This window comes from Eschrichtius robustus, chromosome 6 (genome assembly GCF_028021215.1).
Source record: "Eschrichtius robustus isolate mEscRob2 chromosome 6, mEscRob2.pri, whole genome shotgun sequence".
Classification (NCBI taxonomy): Eukaryota; Metazoa; Chordata; class Mammalia; order Artiodactyla; family Eschrichtiidae; genus Eschrichtius; species Eschrichtius robustus.
In genome coordinates this window covers 113,860,258-113,883,931 of record NC_090829.1, presented here as the reverse complement: position 1 = coordinate 113,883,931, position 23,674 = coordinate 113,860,258, and positions in this window count along the sequence as shown.

The window sequence follows — 23,674 nt, the reverse complement described above, 5'->3', positions numbered from 1 at the left end:
GATCCAGTATCAGAGAAGCCTCATCTGTCAGATTATATGTGCAAAGGCAGGAAAAAGTCGTCTGATTTTCTCTATAGTAATTCTAATTTATTTAGCGTGAATCTCAGTTCCTAACTTGCCAAAATACAACCATGTGTATCTTCTTAATTATATCATGGTCTGATTTTTGAAGAACCTGGCAAGCAGACTAATTTCTGTATGAGGAGATAAGTCTCATTGTTTTTCCAAGAGAGAGTAAAAGAACAGAATGAAGGACTCCTTGAAAGAAGGAAAAGCTTTTTCAATTTTAGAGCTTGACAGATGCACATGAAATACTCTTCCTTTCCTCACCAAGCTGGAAAGCTCACTCACTAAGCACGGAAGTAAAAGGTGCTTCTTGGTTCTTTTCCAATCTTCCTTCCAATCTGGTCCCACATAACCCAACATTGGCACCATGGAAAGAACCATGTGCCTGAGACCCTTGAGATTCAAAGAAAAATTCCTTGCTTTCAGAATATCAAAAACCACCATGCTGTAAATTTATCTTTGTTAAATTTGTTTTTTAAAACATGATAATATAAAATGGAAGAAGATATAGTGTTTGAACAGCTATATATATATATAAAATGTCCACTGGCATCAAATCAATGGTTTCCAGAAGAGAGTTTCTATATAAATTTGAATTTTATCTGAAAATTATAACCTCAGTTTCAGATTGCATTAATAATTCTACAGGTAGCATTTTAGGTTTTAATATTCTAGAATACACAATCAAATGATATTCTTGAAGTATGTGATAGTTTAGAGATAGCACAGCTAAATTAAAAGGTTTTACCCAGACAGTGCCCTTTATTTCATTATGAGGAATGTGTTTCCTAAATGTATCTTGATGCATTAATTCCTGATACCTTCCTTAAAGTGAAAAAAAAAAAAAAAATCCTGTCTTTTCAGAAGGACTCTGTAGTATATATCTATTTTGAAGGGCAAACAATATTCAAACTATGTAATTAAGTAAACTGTGAGAATAAAGGATATTTTCCAGAAAGGCGTAAGACAGTAGCATTTCACATTAAATAAAACTAGGCTGGAAAAAAATTCATAAGCAAATGGCAAGAATTTTCTCTACCTTTAATTCATACTACAAGGGAAATGTTTGGTATTTACCTGGATATGCTACTAGTTTTGATGTTGTCTTCCCTGCAGACTCAACTATCACTTAATGATCTTTATCAATAAAGTAAAAGTAAGTTTTTCAGGAAAGAAAAATACATCCTGAGTATTAAAATGGGACCACTAGCTAGTGCTCCTCTCATTATTATGGCATGGTTATTTGAGAGCATTCCTAATTTCTCCTAAATTATTGAAGTAATACATTTTCATAGGATTTTAATCAGCCATCCTTCCAGAGGTTTCAATGATTTGATTCCTTAATATTTAGTGAGCATATGCATCAGTAGCTTTTAAGAGTTAAAATGAGTTTTCTTCTTTTAAGTATGTGCATATTAAAGTTCTCTTTGCTCCATCACCCAAAGAGAAAGAGAGAGAAATAAGAAGTGTAAAAAAAAAAATGGGTATTGAGCCAGCAATTTTAATATCATTGCCATTGCAAGAACAACACTATGAATTTAATCTACTAACTTCCCCCCCACCCCCCAACCCCGCTCTCTCTCTTTCTCTCTCAAGTTATTTAGAAATCAGGAGACAGGTTCAGGCATCTGTGAAGGAAAACATACAGAATATATATTTCATATGAGAAGAATGTCTACATTTTTGAAAGTAATAGTCATAGCATTAGCTTTAAAGTTATTAAAGACTCATTTTCATTTGGTGTTATGCATAAAATTGGTTGTTTTCTTTAGAATTATCAGAAGTGATTGGTTTTACTTGAGTCATCTTCAGTGTATATAAAGGCAAAGTAGTAAAATTGTATTTAAAAAGTACAAGATTAACAGTAGAAACTTCTCCTTTTGCTTATTGTTCAAATGTAAAGTGCTGGTTAACTTGAAAAAGCCCTGCACACACCAGAATTTTTATAGTTGTAAACTCATAAAATCAAGAATGGTTAAAGCCTATGAGGAGAAACATTTTCAAAGAAAGAGAAAATATAAACTCTTAGTAATTTAGAAAATTCTCGGATTCTTCATGGTTTCATTTTATTTTTCTCTTCATTTACTCTCCAGTCTTAATTCTTTTCATTGTCTTTCACAGGGGAATTGAAGAAAATGCAGACAAGGCACATGATAGATGTATAAATATTCTGCCAAGATTTTCCTACTATGGAAATAGTGAACTTCTTTAAATGGTACTTAACCCTGCCCAAAGTTTAGGAGACTAGATCACCAAAGTGCTTGAAACTACTCAACAGAAAGGTAATCAATACAAATCATTATTATAAGTGGATTCTCACGTTAGCATTTAGAATCTTTTCTCTGGAAGAAAATTGTTCATCATACAGAAGTGAATGAATGCTTTGAGATGAATTTCCTAGGATTCTGAATTATTTGGCCTGGACCTTATCTCAAGTGAGATATTTTTTAAATGTAGATATTTGTCCAAAGCAATCTGATAAATCATAATGATGGTTTTTAACACATATTGGTAACCAGTTTAAAAATACTTCCAGTTTCTAAATCACTTGGAAGTACTTTGCTTTTAGAATCTATACCTTAAATCATTTCTTTTCTTTCACTACTTTTATCTATTGATACCTCTGGCTCTTATTATATCCCTTTTCCATGACTTTTGTTTTTGTCTAATTTCACTTATAACCCAATTCAGTTTTGATATCAGTGATCAGTCATCTCAAATACTAATCACCCTTCTGGGTCTGACTCATATACTTCAACTTCAGGGAAAGCTTCCTTTAATGTTCTATCTTTCTTCAGTTCCCATGCTACATTGTGGCACTATTCTACAATATCATTGACCATCTGCCATTTTGTTTTGTTGTGATTTCTGTAAATATCACAGTCCTCTACTGAACTGCCATGATAAACCCCATTGAGGAGTCATTTATCCCCCTGGGCTTTTTCACCTCCTAGGGAGAATCAATATTGAAAGTCAAGAAAGCTTAACTCCTTGGCTCACTACAATTTCCCAAGTTATAACCGCAACTAAACTTCCAGAGAATATACCATTGGATTTTGCCTTCTTAGGTTTTGCATTCCTCGAGTTTTCTTTACTGATATGCCTGAGACTGTCCTCAATAACTAAAACTAAGCCTGCCTTTACTCTTCTCCAGGTCGAATGGGTGTAGGGAAGGTGTACTTCCTCCAACCTGTATGGGATATTTAAGAATGGTCTGTGCCGCAGAACAAAGGGGGGTAGTGATGGTAGTGTGGTGGCTCTGTTCATGGGATAACCTGAAACAATTTCCTCAAATTTTCTACCGATGAAGAGTAATGAGGGAAGGCATCTGATTAGGCACTTTATTTTTCCATGAAATATGCTGCTCAGAATGCCCTTTTCATCCTCCATTTTTACTAGTCAAAATCTTATATTATGCTTTGAGACAAAGCTTAACTGGTATTACTTTAAACCACTGCTCTTCAACCTCACTTACCAATCTCTTTCTCTTTAAATATCTTAAAATACCTAGCTTAAATATGTAGAATTTTTCACATTTTAAAATATTTTCTGTTTTTATTTTTAAATTATCTGATTCATAATTTCCATGAGAGTGAAATAGTAGGCACTGTTTTTGTATCTAAAACCATATAGGAAAACCATATAGGAAAAATTTAAAACATATAGTAGATGAAAGAAAATATTTCAGTGAATAAAATGTTCAGTCATTCAGTGAATGACTATATTATGACATGATAGTCACTTAGGGGAGATAAATCAACAACCAATATGCATTCCATTGATACCATCACTTTAACATTCATAAACTGGCAAACTATAATATCTGAGTCTGGTTGGGTTTACTATAATCAAATTAGACAAGTGACAAGTGGTAATTAGTAAAAAAGAAATAGAATAATAGTAATGAACTAAAAAATAGAGGAGCTAAGCGGTTTATTTGATTGTAATCACAGAGCTAGCTGGAGGTAGAGCCAACATTTAGAATCAAGGTTATCTGACTCTTCAGCTGTGTCCCATCATAGTAGATAGCATGTGCTGTATTGGAACTAGAAGAACACAGGTGTTCTGTCTAATCATGCTTATCTAAATACTACATCAGAATTATTTACATGACCAATTAACCCATGGTCAAAATATTTCTTCTTGTCACATTATCTCAGATTAAAAAATAATTTAAAACTCCAGTTTTGACAATATAGAAAAATTAAATAACTGAAAACTCCCTTGTTATAAAAATTCCCTCTACAGATATTAGATAGAATATTATTAGGCCTCCTATTAAATACGTAACTGAGCTCACAAGAAAGTAAGGGGAATTTCTAGGAGTTGTAAATAAGAACCAACTGAAAACCAGAACATTAAGTACATGAGCTAATTCAGTCATGAGGTTGCTCTAGAGGGCTTGCTGATCTCAATGATCTGGGACAGTGGCTCTTAAGTGGGGAAACTTTGTCCTCCAGGGGACATTTGGAAATGGATGGAGACATTTTGGTTGTCACGATTGGGAAGGGGTTTATACTACTGGCATCTTGTGGGTACAGAGTAGGACTGCTACTAAATTTTTCACAATGCACAGGATAGAAGCCTCCCGTCTTTGCCCATCACAACCACCACTAAAAATTATCCATTCCAAAATTCAGTCAACAGTGTTAATGTAGAGAAATCCTGCTCTATAGCCTAGAGATTGATTCCTCGTTGAAGATGGGAAAGAAAGTCTTGGGCTAATAAGATTAGGGAGTTAGAACTGAGACACCTTATGTTACAAAGTCAAGACTTTTTCAGGGCTAACTCTAAGTAAAATAGAGAACTAGAAACAAGTCTACTTTTCAGACAAAAGGGGATCTGTGTGCTTTGTCCTGGGACTGAAAATTTGTAGCCATGGTATGCCTTCAGGCATGTCTGCATTTCAGTCATCCTCCGTTACTAACTCTTGGATAACTCCCAGTCATAAAACTTATTCTATTGTAGTAAAACACTTGGGATTCCAACAGAAGCAAGTGTAAACAGCAGTGGAGAAAAGTATTTTCAACACAGCCACACATACATAAAAGCTCACTAAAGATAAACTCATAATCTAAACCATAAAAGACACCATGAGCAAGAGTTCACAGGTAATACAACAGGATGAAGTCCTTAAGCACTTCAGATAACAGATTTCTTTTTCCAGACAGATATATTTTCCAAACAGATGTGTTCAAAATAGTTAAATATATAGACTAAGGTTTAGAAATAAATGAAAAGAAGAAAGCGCTATTTAAAAAAATTATCCTGGACAAAAATGAGTTGCACAGTATTCAAAGAATGAATGGATGAATTTTATTCAGTTTTAATAAAATACATGAATCCTTAGATTTAAGTACTATGCTAGTCTGAGAAAGTCCTGAAAAATATAAATATCACATATCAAGACACATGATAGTGAAACTGCAGAAGACCAAAAGTAGATAGAAATTCTTAAAATCAACTAGAGAAGTAAAGGCAAATGCCCAGCAAAGAACAATTATCCCAACTGCAAGTTTCTCAAATGAAATACTAGAAAGTAGAAGACAATGCAGTATCTTCAAAGTGCAGCAAGAAAGTAACTGTCAACCTGGAATTCGATGTCTTGGAAACCTAAGGATATTTGAAAAAAAAAACTTTGCAAAAGTTCCTTGCTGAAAAGACTACAAGAACTTGCTTTTCAAATCTTGCTGACCATTAACATCACTTGGAGGACTTTTAAAAATTCTCAATATCAAGCCACAGCTGAGATTGATTAAATTAGGATCCCTGTGGGTGGGACTGAGTTACCTGATTTTTTTCTTTTTCTAAGTTCTGTAGATAATTCTAATATACAACTTGGTTGAGAACCACCCGTTGACATATATTGTAGCAAGAAAGCAGTCAAAACCGAAAGGAAGGTAGAAGTAAGCAAGAAACTGGCAAGTAAGTAATCGTTGAATATACGACAATAACAATGCATAACAATAAAAATGTTATTTAATCTTATATATGTATGTATATACATGCATATATAATATATAACATATATTCATGTCACAAAGTAAATATAAAAGAATAATAAGACTTGCCACTTATAGACCATGTTTTCTGACTGTAATATAATAATTCAGAGTCTAAAAAGTAGCCCAAAATACACATATTTAAGAATTTCAGAAGTATCTGAAAAACGTCCCCCAAGTAATGTTAATGGTCAGCCAGAGTAGAAAAACAGGCTTTTGCAGTCTTTTCAGCAAGGAAATTTGGAAAGTTATTAAATTTTAAGTTTTAATTTAAATATATATGTAATAGATATATGGTATATCCAAACTACAGATGGGTATTATCTCTTCAAGGTTAGGAAGACATGGAAATTTCAGGGAGGGGGTTGTAGGAGTCTTCAACTGTATCCCTCATAATTTATTACTTCCAAAAATTTTAGAAGTGCTAAAATTATGGCAAAATATTAATTTTGAAGAGCTGATTGACAGTATAGAAATAGTCACTATTCTTTTCTGTGCAGTTTTATAGGCTTATAAATACTTCCCAATATTTAAAAAAAGAGCACTGCTATTTTATAAAAAGCACCTATGACTAAAATTATGTGTAGGCAAGTTAATTTCGGAGCAGCAGCAGATATATAAATATTGTTTGTTCAAATTTACTTCACAACTGGCAGGTTGAAAACCCACTTCCTAAAACTGAAGTCAACTGATTTATTTGCAGAACTCATCGGTGCATCGTAGAGTCAACCACCTCTTAGCCCTAGTCTGCAACGTGAGAGCCCCAGGAGACCAGCCACTGTACCACTTCCCTCCACATTAGGTCTGGAGAGCCTGAAGCGTTCATGGGTGAAATGGACACATCTAGAGGCTCTCCTTGGCATGGTTTAATGTTTCATTTGGTACCAAAAAGTATTATATTTTCATTCCACTTACATTCTTCTTCTATTTGTGCATGACCGAAAAATCTATTAAATGTCAAAAAAGATCACTGCAAAGAAACTAATATTGCTCAAAATAAAATTTATTTTACCAGAATTCACCGACATTTTTCCTCCTGCTGCATTATGATTGAAAACTAGGTCACAGTACAGTTCAACTTATACTTTGTAACGCCAAATTTTTATAGATAGCAAAATGCTCAACTCTCTCTCCATGGATTAATTTCACATGTAAAGTCAGACATGTCAGTGAAACAGAAGCCCTCAAGTGTCACATTCAGTATATTAGCGATTTATTATTGTACTATTTCATTCTCAAGCTGATTTTTCTCGTGATTTTTTAAATGTGCCACACTAGTTCCTTAGAATAGAATGGACATTCATCCTTGTAAATCACCATTTAACAGTTGGTGGGATTCTTCAGGGGAAATTTAAAGCAGAATCGTTTAAATCCTCTTTAACGTAACTGAGCTCTTATGTGCTCACATGAATGACTAAGGTGTGTCATTTCATCTCTCTTGCACCCCGTCTCTAAAAACTATTTCCATTCTCATACCTCATCCACACTTGTTAGCATTCTACTATTTGCTAAAGGAAGTAGCTGCCAGTGTAATCTTGGATATGTAATCTACCTGCAAAATTATTATGGGGTCTAAAATTGTTCAGATGACTTTGGAATTTTGTTTTGGTTTTGCACAATCACAATTGCTTTATAGTACAGGATTAAATAGTAGAGTCTATTACACAAGACTTCTATGAAGCTTCAGTAAAATAATGTACAAAGGTTACTTGGCTCAGGGTTTGGCATGTATTTTCTGTGCAATAAATGTTACCTTTAAAAGGAGCTTCAGTGTTGGTAGTATTCATAGTGATAGTAATAGTAGTAGTGGTGGTGGTGGTGGACGGTGTATTTGTTATTATTTTAATAGTAATAAGATGCTAATAACAAATATGAAAAATTATGAAACAAACTTCCCCATAGGAAATATATTTGTTGTGTTACTTTCTGAATTTGAAATTATTCTAAGAGTTCTCTTTCAAGTATTCCTTTTCAGAATGGTAGCCATAAATAAAGAAGAGATAGTCCTTATTAATGAAAATAATAAAGCTTAGCTCTGTCACTATAGCATTTTATTTGTGCTGGCTTAAGCAGACTTGCATATTACCCCCAGTGAATACTAAATATGTTTATTTACCTAATCAAAGAAACCATTAAAATTTTCCTGACTAATTAGGAATTTTTATTATTGTTTAAGTTTAAATACTAAAAAAAAAATCAATTCTAATTCAGGAGATAATTTATTGGAAGATTATCATATATAAAATTACTATACACGTGCCTATATCTTACATATATATCCATATTTAATAATCATGTCAGTATTATTTCAAGAAAAAATAAGAAATAAATTAATTTAATAATAAAGAATGATTTTTGTTTATTGAACAAAACAGAAAACTGTTCTGTCAAATATAACTCTTGACAGTGAAACTTATCTCTTAAGAAGCTAAAACTAGTTAGACACATTTTGCTTCTCTTGTTCAAGTTCATTTCCCAGGAAGCTGAAACCTCTCTCATATTTCACTGCCTTTAAATTGAATAATAAAATGTTAATTTGTATTGTATGATTTTATGCCAAGGTTTTTTTTTTTTTCTCCATAAAGGATTTGGCATTGATGTGAATAGTCATTATAAAAGGTCCTTCAAAGAACCATACGAAAGAAATACTTCTCAGGCATTTGACTAAGATCTCAAGTTGAAATTATTTGCATTTCCATTAGGGCATCTTTTCTAAAATGCATAGATCAGTGTCTTGGATTGTTCAAAGGCTATCAGAAGATCTTCTTTTGTGTAATGTGTCTGGAGAAGGCACAGCAAAAGGCAGTTCCTAGGATAAGAGGTTGTTCAATAATGTCAGGTGAATCTCTTGCGTCTTGCACCCTGTCATATTATTTTCTGCTAGTGTTGACACAAACGGAATAAATCTTCAGTTTCTATTCATCTATACATTATTATCAAAAGGGACAGCTGATAGCTATATCAACATGGTAATTTAAGTTTGCAAATTGTAACTGGGAGTGGTGGTACACTTCCCTAAACGTCTACAAAGTAAAGGTTAAGAAAATCATATTTTGCTTTGTAAAAAACACAAAGCCTATCTGTTGAAAATTGAAGCTATCAATTTGTGATTTTAAAGACAGCATGATATGTCAAGGATTGAATTTGAATTTTACCTAGTATGTCTGTTATTAAATACAGAGATGGGCCTAGAAATGAGTGATAAGCACACTGATAAAATATTTATTACAAACATAGTTATATTAGTCCGTCTGTTTATGAGAGGATGCCTTGAGTTTATGGATATAACTTGATATTTAAGGACAATTCGCATGAAATTAATTACCAGAGAAGAATGAGAAATCAAATACAGCATCACAAACAAATGTTACTAAAAGTTTTCACAAATTACAAAAGAACACACTTAAAATGACTATACTTATGAAGGATGGAAAGTTATTTCAGACCAGTGGAAAATCATGTTCCATGGAATCATGCAAAATGGAGACCGGAAGCAAATAAGATGGGCATCTATTCCAATACTGTCATTTTCTATAAAAGAAAATTGAATGCCAGAGATAATAAGTGACTTCCTCTTTCAATATAAAATAAAATGATTTTTAATTAGTTTTACCCATAAAACAACCACAGTGAAAAGTAGAAATCGCATTCCGTATATTTGGAGATATATGTTAAAAATTTGTATTAAAGAACAACTTTAATTTTTCTATTTATTCAACTTCCTTTTAAAAGATGCATATAAAAACAAAAATTTTCACATTTACTCACTTGCAGACTATCTTTCTAATTTCATAAAATCATTAACATATGAATTCCATTCCTTCTAGCTCTTCCTTTTATATCAATATTTGTTTCTTCCATTTGCTCACACAGGGCACATTTTCTTTAGCCTCTCTATTATCATTTTGATTTAAGTCCTTTGCTTTCTTGGATTGACTGCTTCTGATAGACTATTCCTACTTCACCTCTTCTGTTTGGCTCTAATTATCCACAGTAATTGTGTAGCCTTTGCTACATCACCACCTCTTAGGTCTGGGTAATAAGGTATGCAGTGCCTTCATTTTTTCCCCCTTTATGGTTCAATCCTAAAGTATAATGTGAGAAGTGAAATTGGTATTTTGTTAGTTAGGAAACTCATTAATAGCCCACTGCTTTATAAACTGTCAACTGTCACAGGAAAATTTGAGGGTAATTGTCCTACATAATTATTCCCTCCTTTTCCTTTAATAACAAAGCAATTACTTAAAAATATGAGTAAGTCTGCTTAGACATTTTATCACCAGACCATATAAAGTGAATCCCAGGACATTAGTGAATATTCAAAATCAAAAATATTATCGACATCAGTTTATCTGGTTTGCTACCATATCATCCTAATGACAAATGCTATATATTAAAACTTGCTCAAGCCTACCCTCATTTTCACTGAGACTAGCAACAGAGACTTTGCTGGTATAAATGGCAGACCACTGTTAAACATAAATACTCTTCTAACTGAACATTTTTCTGACAGAAGGGAATGTAGAAAATAACAGTCTATCTTCAAAAAAGAAGTTTAAAAACATGTACTGTTCTGACACGGAAGACTAGCTAAGTTTTAAGCCTGTGAAATGCATATTGGAGTATAAAAATCAATCAATTTTTAGAGCTCTGATGAAATCTCAATTAAGTTCTGGACAACATTAAAGGCAGACATGTAGTTTAATACCTCATTTGTCTTAAGATCACTTATCTGGCAACATCAACTATCCAGAACACAGTTGAGAGCAAAGAAGGAAATAGATAATACTTGAATGCTTAACATGTACCACAACTTTAAATATATATTAAACTTCACAAGAATCATTTGAGATATATATATAGATATAGCAGTAGAAATTAAATCACAGCAATTAAATAACTTGTCATGAACATAAGAACAACAAATTTCACAGTTAAGACTCAAATTTAGGTATTTTGATTGCAAAACCTATACTTAATGTATATAACTAACCTGTAATGTATACTTAACCTCTATAATGTAAGGAAAAAAATAATCTTCAAACATACACACATAAAATAAAGCAAATGCTAAGATATCTGAATAAATGTTATAAATTCCTTGTATTAAATGTTTGCCTTTTCAACACAGGAGCTCTAATACTAACATTATTGGCTCACTTCCTGCCACTGTGCCCATTGATAATATATACTTCTCTATACAGCCAAGTTTAATTTACAGTTTCTTACACGTAACATAAAACTGCTCCTAACTCTTGCAGATTATTTTTTACCTTTGCCAAGACCCAAGACTTCTTAGGGTGAAAAAGGTAATGCATTTACTAATCTAAACATTTACATCAAAAACAATCCATGTAGAGTTGTAATTCTAAGAGGTGGGCAAGAAGAAATAAGTGGTGAGGGGCGAAAATGTCTGAATCACCCGAGCTGGTTTTTCAAACTGGTCAACCCCTCTTTCTTTCTTGTCCCAAGGTGATCTAATACTATCCACCACTTTAAATAAACATTATGTGTCAGAGATTCTTAGAGTCCCTACTAGAACTGAGTATTGGTCCATATATTTGCATTTGCCTCCTAACTGTTGACATTACCCATACCTTCAAAATTCATATACTGAAGACCTAACCTCCAATGGGATGGTATTGGAAGTGGGGACTTTGGAAGGTGATTAGGTTTAGAAGAGGCTTGAGGATGGGGCTCTCGTGATGGGATTAATGCCCTTATTAAAAGGGGAAGAGACAGGATATCGCACTCTTTCCCTGTCTGTGTGCATGCATGCACCAAGGAGAGGTGATGTGAGGACATAGCAAAAAGACTGCCCTCTGTAAACCAGGAAAGGGCTCTCAGCAGAGACCTTGATCTTCTACTTCCCACTCTCCATAACTGTGGAAAATGTTTGTTGTTAAACATGGGAAATGTTATTATTAAGGCACCTAGTCCACAGTATTTTGTTATAGCAGCTCAAGCTGACAAAGACAGCCCCCTACCTCATTCCCAAGTCTTAAATTTTTAAAAGTCCACAAAAATTGTTCTTTTGTAAAATATAACTGTTCTCAGTGGTTGTTTCCAGTTTCAGACAAATTCTAGATGTTCTCCAAATTAGCAGTTGGCTCACCCTCTCACCAAAACCACAGAACCCTCTTTGGCAAGCACCTCATTTGCTTTTATTCAGCTATCAGTGGGGTTCAGAGTTGACATTTGATTTCAATAAAAGTACCCAGACCCATCTGATAAAAATTTAGCAGCCAAGAATGATGGATCCATGCTATGGGTCATTTACTGATAACCTCGGGTAATCCTTGACTTCTCTCTTTCTTTCAAACCCCACATCATATTTGTAAGCAAATTTGGTAGATTTCATCTTCAATATATCTCTACAATCCAGCCATTTTCACCACCTCCACATTGCCACTATTGCCCAAGGCACCATCATCTCTCACCTGGTTTTATGCAGTAGCTTCCTAACTGCTCTCCCTGTTCTTTTGGTGCCCTGCTCCCAGTCTAGCTTATGATTAAAACAGCAGCAGCTGAGTGAGTGTTCTTTTTAATACAAAAATCAGATCATCAGACTATGTCCTCTGCTCAGACCTCTCCAATACTTCCTATTTTACTCAGAAGAAAAGCTTACATCACTAAGCCTTTATATGCCCAGAATGCCTGTTGCTTCTATGACCTCCTATTCTTCTTCTCCTTCCATATTTGCTCTATCCACTATGTCTCCTCCATGCTGTTCCTAGAACTATGAACTCTGCCCTGTACCTTTAGACTTGCTCTTCCCTTTGCCTGAAAATTTTTTTTACCAGATAGCTGTGTGGCTTTTCCCCTTTACTCTTCAAATATTATCTTCTAGTGGAGCAATTCCTCACTGCCTTATTCAAAATTATGAATGACTTCCCTACACATACATACACACATGCCTCCTTATGTTTCTACATCTGCCAAGTACTGGACTGGATTAGAAACACCCATTGATGACAATCTCATTCCTACCCCTGCATTTGCCTTCTAACTTCGTTTGACATTACCCAATACCTTCCTCTAGCATTCCTCTGTTTACCTAAATCCTTTCAGCCAAGTATCCTAACTAGGTATCACACATTCAGGGATGATGTCAAACAAATAAGTCCCTATACTTACATCATATTTGCATCCCTATTTCTGGGTTGCTGGCATCTGTTTTTCATATCCCTCAATTTAGTTTTCATATTCATCATGCTAATTTGCCTGGTGTTTCCACATACTTAAAGGGAACAGAGCCAGCTCAGACCCAACCCTCAACTGCTTTTGCTCCAGTAACTTAGGACTGGACCCTACCCCAGATAGGGTGGTGATGGTCACTGAACGAAGGGGAAGGCCTGGCTCACACCTAGCTCTGGATCTAGCCCCTCTATCTCCAGCCCCATCTCCTACCAAGGTGATAGCTGCCAGCACACCCTGAGGAAAGATGTGACTTGTGCTCATGTCAAATTCAGCAAAATCCATGTCAAAGCTAGGCAAAATGAGAAGACAGAGGAATTGGTCTCCATTGAAAGAGAAAGAGAAAACCACTGAAAAAACAAATAATTAAACAGAAATAAAGAATTTACCAGACAAAGGATTCAAAACATTAGTAATAAGAATGCTAACTGAATTAGGGAAAAGAATAGATGAACACAGTGAGAATTTTAATGAGGAACTAGAAAATTTTAAAAAGAACCAGTCAGAACTGAAGAATACAATAAGTGAAATGAAAAAACACAACGGAAGGAATTAAGAGCAGACTAGGTGATACGGAAGAATGCGTAAGTGATCTAGAAGATAGAATAATGGAAATCACCCGATTAGAAAAGCAAAAAGACGGCTTCCCTGGTAGCGCAGTGGTTGAGAATCTGCCTGCCAATGCAGGGGACACGGGTTCGAGCCCTGGTCTGGGAAGATCCCACATGCCGCAGAGCAACTAGGCCCGTGAGCCACAACTACTGAGCCTGCGCGTCTGGAGCCTATGCTCTGCAACAAGAGAGGCCACGACAGTGAGAGGCCCGCGCACCGCGATGAAGAGTGGCCCCCACTCGCCGCAACTAGAGAAAGCCCTCACACACAAACGAAGACCCAACACAGCCAAAAATAAATAAATAAATAAATAAAAATTTAAAAAAAACAGAAAAGCAGAAAGAAAAACAAATTTTTAAAAATGAGAACATTTTAAGAGATCTTTAGGATAACATGAACCGTTCCAACATTCTCATTATAGCCATCCTAGAAGGAAAAGAAAGAGAAAAGGGGGTTGAAAATATATTGGCTGGAAACTTCCAAAACCTGAAAAAAAAAAAAAAAAAAAAAAAAAAGATGCCCATGTACAGGAAGCAAAGAGGGTCCCAAACAAGATGAATCCAAATAGACCCACACCAGGATATATCATAATTAAAATGGCAAAAGTGAACAATAAAGAGAGAATTCTAAAGGCAGCAAGAGAGAAACAGAGTCACGTATAACGGAATGCCCATAAGACTATCACCTGATACAACAAAGGAGGCAAGAATATACAATGGGGTAAAGACAGCCTCCTCAATAAATGGTGCTGGGAAACATGGACAGCTATATTCAAAATAATCAAACTGGACTACCCTCTCACACCATGCACAAAAGTAAATTCAAAATGGATTAAAGACTTAAATGTAAGACCTGAAATTATACAACTTCTAGAGGAACACATAAGCAGTAAGCTCTTTGACATCAGTCTCAAATATCTTTTTGCATATATCTCCTTAGGCAAGGGAAACAAAAGCAAAAATAAACAAATGGGACTACATCAAACTAAAAGCCTTTTGCACAGCAAAGGAAACTATCAACAAAATTAAAAGGCAACCTACTGAATGCGAGAAGATATTTACAAACAATATATCCAATAAGGGGATAATACCCAAAATATACAAAGAACTCATACAACTCAACATCAAAAAAAAAACAAACAATACAATTAAAAATGGGCAGATGATCTGAATAGACAATTTTCCAAGGAAGACACCCAAATGGCCAACAGGCACGTGAAAAGATGTACAACATCACTAGTCATCAGGGAAATGCAAATCAAAACCACAAATGAGATATCACCTCACACCTGTCAGAATAGCTATTATCAAAAAGACAAAAAATAACAAATATTGGTGAGGATGTGGAGAAAAGGGAACCCTAATGCACTGTGTGTGCATGTTTAACTTGGTGTAGCCACTACAGAAAACAGTTTGGTGATTCCTCAAAAAATTAAAAATAGAACTACCATATGATCCAGCAATTCTCTTCCTGGGTATTTAGCTGAAGAAAACGAAAACAGTAATTAGAAAATATATATGCACCCCTATGTTCACTGCAGCATTATTTATAATAGCCAAGATATGGAAGCAACCCAAGTGCTCATCAATAGATTAATGGATAAAGAAAATGCAGTATATATATGTACAATGGAATATTACTCAGCCACAAAAAAGAATGAAATCTTGCTATTTGCAATAACATGGATGGACTTAGAGAGGTTATTATGCTAAGTGAAATAAGCCAGATGATAAAGACAAATATTGTATGATTTCACTTATATGTGGAATCTAAAAAGCAAGACAAATGAACAAACATAACAGAACAGATACAGAGGTATAGATATAGAGAACAAACTGGTGGTTGCCAGAGGGGAGAGAGGTGTGGGAAGGAAAGAAATAGGAGAGGGAGATTAAGAGGTACAAACTTCCAGTTTCAAAATAAATGAATCACAGATATGAAATGTATAGTGTGGGGAAAATAGTCAACAACTATGTAATATGTTTGTATGCTAATATATCATAACTAGACTTATTGTGATGATCATTTTGAAATACATAGAAATTTTGAATCACTATGTTGTGTAACAGGAAGTAACAGTGTTTTAGGTCAATTATACTACAAAAACAAGCAAACAAACAAACTCATAGAAAAAGAGATCAGATTTGTGTTTTACCAGATGGTGTTGAGGGGAGGGAGAATTGGATGAAGGCAGTCAAGGTACAAGTTATAAGACAAATAAGTACTAAGCATGTAACGTGCAACATGGTAAGTATGATTAACACTGCTGTATCTTATATATGAAACATCACAAGAAAAAATATTTTTTCTATTTCTTTAATTTTGTATCTATATGAGATGATGGGTATTCACTAAAATTACTGTGATAATCATTTCATGATGTATCTAAGTCAAATCATTATGCTGTACACTTTAAACTTATACAGCGCTGTATGTCAATTATATCTCAATAAAACAAAGAAAAAAGAGGGAGAGAAATAAATAAAACATTACACATATTTGGTAAGAGTTTAGAGGTTTTAATAAAGATTACAATACTATTTATACTAATAGGCATAAATAGGAATTTTAACTCATAATAGTGAAGCAAAATACTTAAAATGAAATCATAGTTTCCCTTTTCTAACATAGATTGGTAAGTAATATAAAAATTTCAAATTTCATCAAATAAATACAAAAGAACTGGTTACCAACACCCATTGCACAAGTCATACTGTGAAAATAAACAATCAGTAGATATTCTTATAGCTAATTCTGAATTATATATGCAAAATTGATTTTAGTAGGCTTCCCTACCCTCCTTCTTTGGAACAAGGAGAAACGTCTCCAGTTTTTAAATGCTGCATGGAATATGTATACACTGTAGCATGTTTGACACTTACTCTGTAGAAGCCAGAGGACAAAAAATATGAAGATCAAAGAAAACAGACTTTCAATCTGGCATCTGTGGGATGGCACTACATATATATATATATATATATATATATATATATATATATATATACATATACATATATAGCAGTTAACAAAATAGTCCTTCCATTGTTTGACAGATAGAAGGATGACTTTGCCCTAGCTAATATTAAAAGAGGTACAGGGTTTCCCTGGTGGCACAGGTTGAGAATCCGCCTGCCAATGCAGGGGACACGGGTTCGATCCCTGGCCTGGGAAGATCTCACATGCCGCGGAGCAACTAACTAGTTGCGCCACAACTACTGAGCCTGCGCCCTAGAGCCCGCGTGCCTGGAGCCCGTGCTCCCCAAGAGAGGCCACGACAATGAGAAGCCCGCGCACCGCAACGAAGAGTAGCCCCCGCTCGCTGCAATTAGAGAAAGCTCGTGCACAGCAATGAAGACCCTACGTGGCCAAAAATAAAAACAAAGAAATAAATAAATTTTTAAAAATTAAAAAAAATAAAAGAGGTACAATATCTCATTCTACAGTATATGGTAAGGATCTAAGCAATCAGCATCTTTTTTTGATAAATTCTATATGACAAAATGAATCCCTATATTGCTTATTTCATTATGCCACTAACTCCAGGTTAAATTATTTTTTATGTTTCTTAAAATTGGGAAAAGAGAGTAGAGGCAGAAGGATTGGGCCCATGCGTAGGAGTTGACCTTTGTTAAGCAGTCAAGAGTCCTTTGACTCCTCTTCCTGAGCTCCCTTACATTGCCATCTCCTCTTCTTTCAAAGTGTCATATACTTGAAACCAAGGGAACAATCAGTCCTCCATATCTGCAGGTTCTGCATCCCCAGATTCAATCAACCTTGGATTGAAAATATTTGGGAAACAAAAAATTCCAGAAAGTTCCAAAAAGGAAAAATTGAATTTGCCATGTGCTGGCAACAATTCACATAACATTTACATTGGTATTAAGTATTATAAGTAATCTAGAGATGATTTAAAGTACACGGGAAGATGTGCATAGGTTATAGGCAAATACTATGCCATTTTATAGAAGGGACTTGAGCATCTATGGATTTTGCTGGTGGGAGGGGGTGGGATCCTGGAACCAATATCCCGCAGATATCAAGGGAAGACTGTATCTTCAACAGAATGCTCAGCATTTGCATTTCATAGAAGCAGGATATGCCAGGAGCCTAAATAGGATCATCAGAAGTATAACTAGCTGCTATAGAAAGATTCTACATATTTGTTTTTGAAATAAGGGTTTTTATTTCCAATAATGAAGGAATAAAAGAATGGCAAAGCTGGTTGGGAACCTAAAGATTTCTTAGGAAAAGACTTATATTTTACAAAGCAGGAAAGTGAGTTAAGGGATGTATCTCAAACCAAGGAAGGTACTGACGGAACCATGTTTACCGGTGATACGTCCACTAGAGTATTCTCAAAACAAGATCCAGCCATTCCAGCAGCTGTCCTTTTAAGCTGTTAGGGTTATTATTTGATGTTTCAATAAAATGATAGTACATTTAGTACATAAATAGTACATAAGGGTAGGAATTTGAGGATTTTGTGGAAGAGGGGGGAGATCCCAACTGAATCACTGACTTCTATATTCATTAATTAATCAGTTAACATTTTTAAAGCTTTTTTATTTGTAAAGTGAGGATAGAAACAGCTCCTAGCATGAGGACTGCTTAATAGTAAGTACACAAAATATGTTTTCTATTATCTTCTGCAATGATTTTAAACCAGTTTTTATCATGTGTAGTTAAATATTGGAAAGGAAAAGTGATGCTGTTTTGGTTTTGATTTTTATTTTCATAAATAATACAAAAAAATGTTAAGTCTGGTAAAAGATGGTTTGTTTTTTGAAATAATGATGGTAAAATTTCTACCCATGATGCCATACAGAATTGGAAAGAAAGTGTAGAATTTTAGGGTATCAGGAAATGCTTTACGAATGTTTAGGAGAGTTAACTATTCTTTCTAATCGTCTATATGAATACAAAGAAAAACTGGAAAACCAATTAATAAAATAAGTGTACATTATTTTTATAATTTATTAATTTTAAAGAAATGAACTACTTGATATTGAATGATGGGAAATGGTAGAATAAAACTGAACACAAAAAGGACAGAGAGAGCTTCCCTGGTGGCGCAGTGGTTAAGAATCCACCTGCCAATGCAGGGAACGTGGGTTCGAGCTCTGGTCCGGGAGGATCCCACATGCCATGGAGCACCTAAGCCCATACGCCACAACTACCGAGCCCGCGTACCACAGCTACTGAGGCCTGCGTGCCTAGAGCCCATGCTCCACAAGAGAAGCCACCGCAATGAGAAGCCCACGCACCGCACTGAAGAGAGCTCCTGCTCACCGAAACCAAAAGAAAGACTGCACAGAGCAACGAAGACGCAATGCAGCCAAAAATAAATAAATAAATAAATAAATTTATTAAAAAAAAAAAAAAAGGACAGAGAATGGTACCACTTATGAATGTTTATGATCAATTATATAAGATTTCTACATAAAAAAATTGCTGAGTTTAAAATTGACTTGATAATGTAACTCAGAGGCATTCCTCCTTTTGCTTATTTTTCTATCTAATGTATATTCTTAAAGATAAAGGGAATCGTATCTAACTTTTGAATGAATCCAAGCACTAGTAGACCTAATTTGGTCTTTCGTTGCTTGGAACCTGATTTGAAGCTTATATACTGACATATTGCTCCAGGCAGCTTATACTCCATTGATGGAATTAGTAAGTCAATCTACCCTCTATGACTTGAGGGAACCATACAAAACATCTATCAATGACGGCAGGCAATGAAGGAAAAATTGTATGTAATGTCAGGTGGCTGAATACAGGAAAAAGATATATGGTAATGACAGTACAGGCAGACAACTGCAGGTAAGAAAAGGAATTACTTAAAATGCTAGTCAAAGTAAAAATATACATGTTCGGCCATCACAATTTACTTTCTTTGATTGAAAAGAGAAAATCTTATGTCCTAAAAATAATGTTTAGATCAAATTTGACAGCTTGAATAATGAGCACTTCATATAATAATTCTAGATGACTTAATGGAGTACCCATATGTCAATGAAGGAATGACCATAGTTTGAGAGAATAATTCTCTACATCACAGTATCCCTGACATCACAGAAGGAATGGTTAATTATACCTTGATAGTAATAGTGGGAATATGTCTAACGATGAGGTTGTAAAAATGTAAGCATGATACTAATTTTCTAAACTCCCAATAAATTTAAATATCTTTATTTTCTATGACAAGAAAATATTACCAACTTCTACCTCCACATTTTTGCTTTCCAACGCAGCATACCATGGTTATCATTCAGGTTTCACTTGCCATTAATGCATTCGTTGTGTTTTTAGGTGCCCTATTTTTTTAATAATGTCAATTAAAATAGCATCAATGTGTTCATTTTCATATGTGCATAACATAATTAGCAAATTTAAGACCTGAAATTTCATAGAACTTGTTTATGTTAACCATCCAGATTACTCAAAGTACACTTACATTTTCAAAGATTAACATATGATATAAAACATAATGTTTAAAAATCATTATTAAAAGTTCAAAGGTAATGAAATTTTAGAACACAGGCATCCTGAAAATCTTACTTAAGATGCACTGATTTAGACATATAACTGTCAACTAAATTAGAGAAGAGTTTTAATAATTAAAATATAATACTATAAATAGACAGGTTTTTAGGATTTAGATTTAATGACCTAACAAATTCAACTTAAACGTAAACATGGTTAGAGTTGACTTGTGTAGAAATTGATTTCTTTTGGAAACACTCACCCAAAGTAATGGTCTAATGATTTTCAGTGGCCAAGCACACTTTCTTAAATTGGATAAGGCCCAGTAGGCCCATTTTTATATACAGCTAAACTTGATTCAAAGAGCTTTGATTCAAAGAGCTCTTGATTCAAAGAGCATTTGTCAAACAGCTGCAATGTACAACGGACTTAGGGTTCAGAAAAGGACACGATTTTTAGGTTTTATGGACCTTACAGAAAAAAATTCAGCACTAGTCTTGGATAACAAAGAAGTGTAACAGTACCTTGGGTTGTGTGCTACCTACCAAGCAGGTAAATTAAAATTAATATTACAGCCGATGGATGGACACATGGGAGTGTGCGTAAAGTGTGATGACCTCTGTTTCTTATGTTAATGTCTACCAGAGAGCATCTGCCACGAGAGAGACATTAAACCACCAAATAGAATTACTTGACCAGTTGATTTCTAGCCTTTGTCATTGGCCACCCCAGTGCTGGCACAATCCATACATGAGTAAAGGGATCATGGCGTCAGTGACTGAGACTATGCATAAGCCCAGCAATAAAAACACAGGTAGCAAAGCAGATCTAGCAACGCTGCTGCCAAAGGCCCAGCCTTCCAGAGAATGAGACCAGTGTTCAGTTCCCAATGAGACCACATGGTCACTTAGTGGGAATCTGATTATACTGAGCAAAAATACATTCTGGCAGGAGGAGATACTTCATCAGATGTGCATTGTTTCTTTTTGTCTAATGGGCTTCAGTTAGCATCACTATCCTGGGGCTTACCAAATGTTTTATCTACCAGAATGGAATCTCACATCATAGTGCATCAGACCAGGGGCCTTCTATATAGCAAAGAAATATGAGACTAGGTCCCAAAATGTAGGATCACATACCACATCATCCAGAAGCTGCAGGTCTGAGAGAGCTTTAGAACATCCTGCAGAAGGCACAACTGAAGTTCTAGATTGAAGACCGTACTTTAGAGGATGAGGAGCCATATTCCCAGAAGTAGTATACATTTGAAATCAGAGACACTGATATGATGCTATGGCTCCATAAGGTAAAACACATGAAGCAGAGAACCAAGGAATCGAACCAAGGATTAGAAGGATAGAAGCACTGCATTCACTTGCATGACCTCCTTGGGAAGTTGTGCTTCCCCTGCCATTAAATCTGGGCTCTGAGAGGATAGATGTCCTGATCCCTAAAGGGGGAGCAAATTTCACCAGGGGATACAGCAAGTGACTAATTCAGCTATAAGCTATGAGCGTCACCTGGGAACTCTAGATTCCTTTTGCTAAGGGACTAGATGGGAAGAAAATAAAGCTCTCTCTGGTGGGGATAATTGACCATGATCATCAGAATATCAAAAGTCTGCTATAACAAACGGGGGCAGGGAGAAATATGTTTAGCACCTATGTGATCCACCTATGTGCCTCTTTGGTACTCCAATCCCATATAGACAAGTATAGCAACCTCACCCTGAAGAAAGCACAATGACTTGGGATTCAGACTCCTCACCATGAGGGGCTGTGTCATGCCACCAGTAATTACCAAGACCATCTGAGGTGCTGGCTAAGCATAAAGGAAATCTAGAATGAATATGGAAGCAGACAAAAAATATCAGTTGTGGACCCAAGATAAGCTTCAGCATTGTGGGCAACAGTTTATCACCCTACCCTTCCTCTTTTGATTTACCCCAGGGAAGACAGCCCCCCAGATATCCTGAAGGATCTGCTGCAAGAATTTATGCTAAGAAGAAGAGAGAGCAGAACAAGGGATAAACTTTGGTGAATGTTACAATGTGCTCACTATCTATATGTCCCTTCTTTGAAGGACTTTTTGTCCTGCCTCCTGGGAGTGCTGTCAGAAGCCAGCTTTCAGCTGTCAATGTCTTCAGGAATTACTTGACTTCAGAGATCCACTTCACCCAAGGTCATACACTTCCCTGGCGTGGCTCAAATCAAATGACTGATGGCTGCAGAGGTTATTAAAGTTCTTTCTGGCTATTTGCTCCTTTTTCCCCCTGGCTTCCACAAGAGTTTATCTGAAAAGTACAACCTTAATATGCATCCTGCACAACATATTCTGACTCAGAGTCAGCTTCTCAGGGAAACCAGCTTGCAATACTGCCTGATTACCATATTACAGGTTATTTTAGTCTTATTAAAGTGTTTTCTGAATTGCAATCCAAGAGTTCTGCCCATTCAATTTAACAGTCACTCTTTGTATTTATCCTTATCTCTTTTCTCTCTTCCCTGCCTCCTTCTTCCTGTTTCTTTCCTTCTCAGCCATCACTGTATTTTTCTTTTTTCCTTCAACAACCAGTATTCCTTCATTCTTTATTCCTCCCTCCCTTTCTCCCCCTTTCTTTTTTCTTTTTATGTTTTACATTTTTACAGAAACAAGGGTACATTTAGAGATTTAACAGATTTAAAAATTTTAATAATTAATTTTTTTAATTTAAAATTGCCATAGATACCTATTTTGCCTGCAAGAAAATTCCTTGTTCCAAAGCAATGTGTCTTCTTTATCACATTTTACATGTTGAAATTTCATGTCTTTGAAAATAACTTAGACGCCGTCAGCTGGTTAACAGCAGGGAATGTAGCAAATACCCCCGTACAGAGACAACGTGAAATGATTTTTATTGCATTTTTCACTGTACTTTGTTTATATTTTTTCTTTTTGTCTCTCTCAATGCCTAACCATAATAATCCTCTTCTGTGAAAACTTAAAATCTGAGCAGTGCCTCTGAAGTTTAAAATGCAAAGAGCAGTCTTTTTTTATTTTTTTAACAGGTTTTCTATGATAATACTTAGAATGAGTCACTCATCCTGAAAGTGGCCTTCTAAATTACTGTGAAATAACCATGGATGCTATTACACACACTTACAGATGTGATTTAAATTCTTTGGAACTCCTCTGCACTTTGAATGAGAATTAGCAGCTTTGAAAGATTTAACTTCACATTGAAAAACGATCAAAGCAAGCAGCAAAATGGACTTGAGATCATTCTTCAGGATTGAGATCTCCAATGCTTTTCTTGCCAAATTGCAACCTCC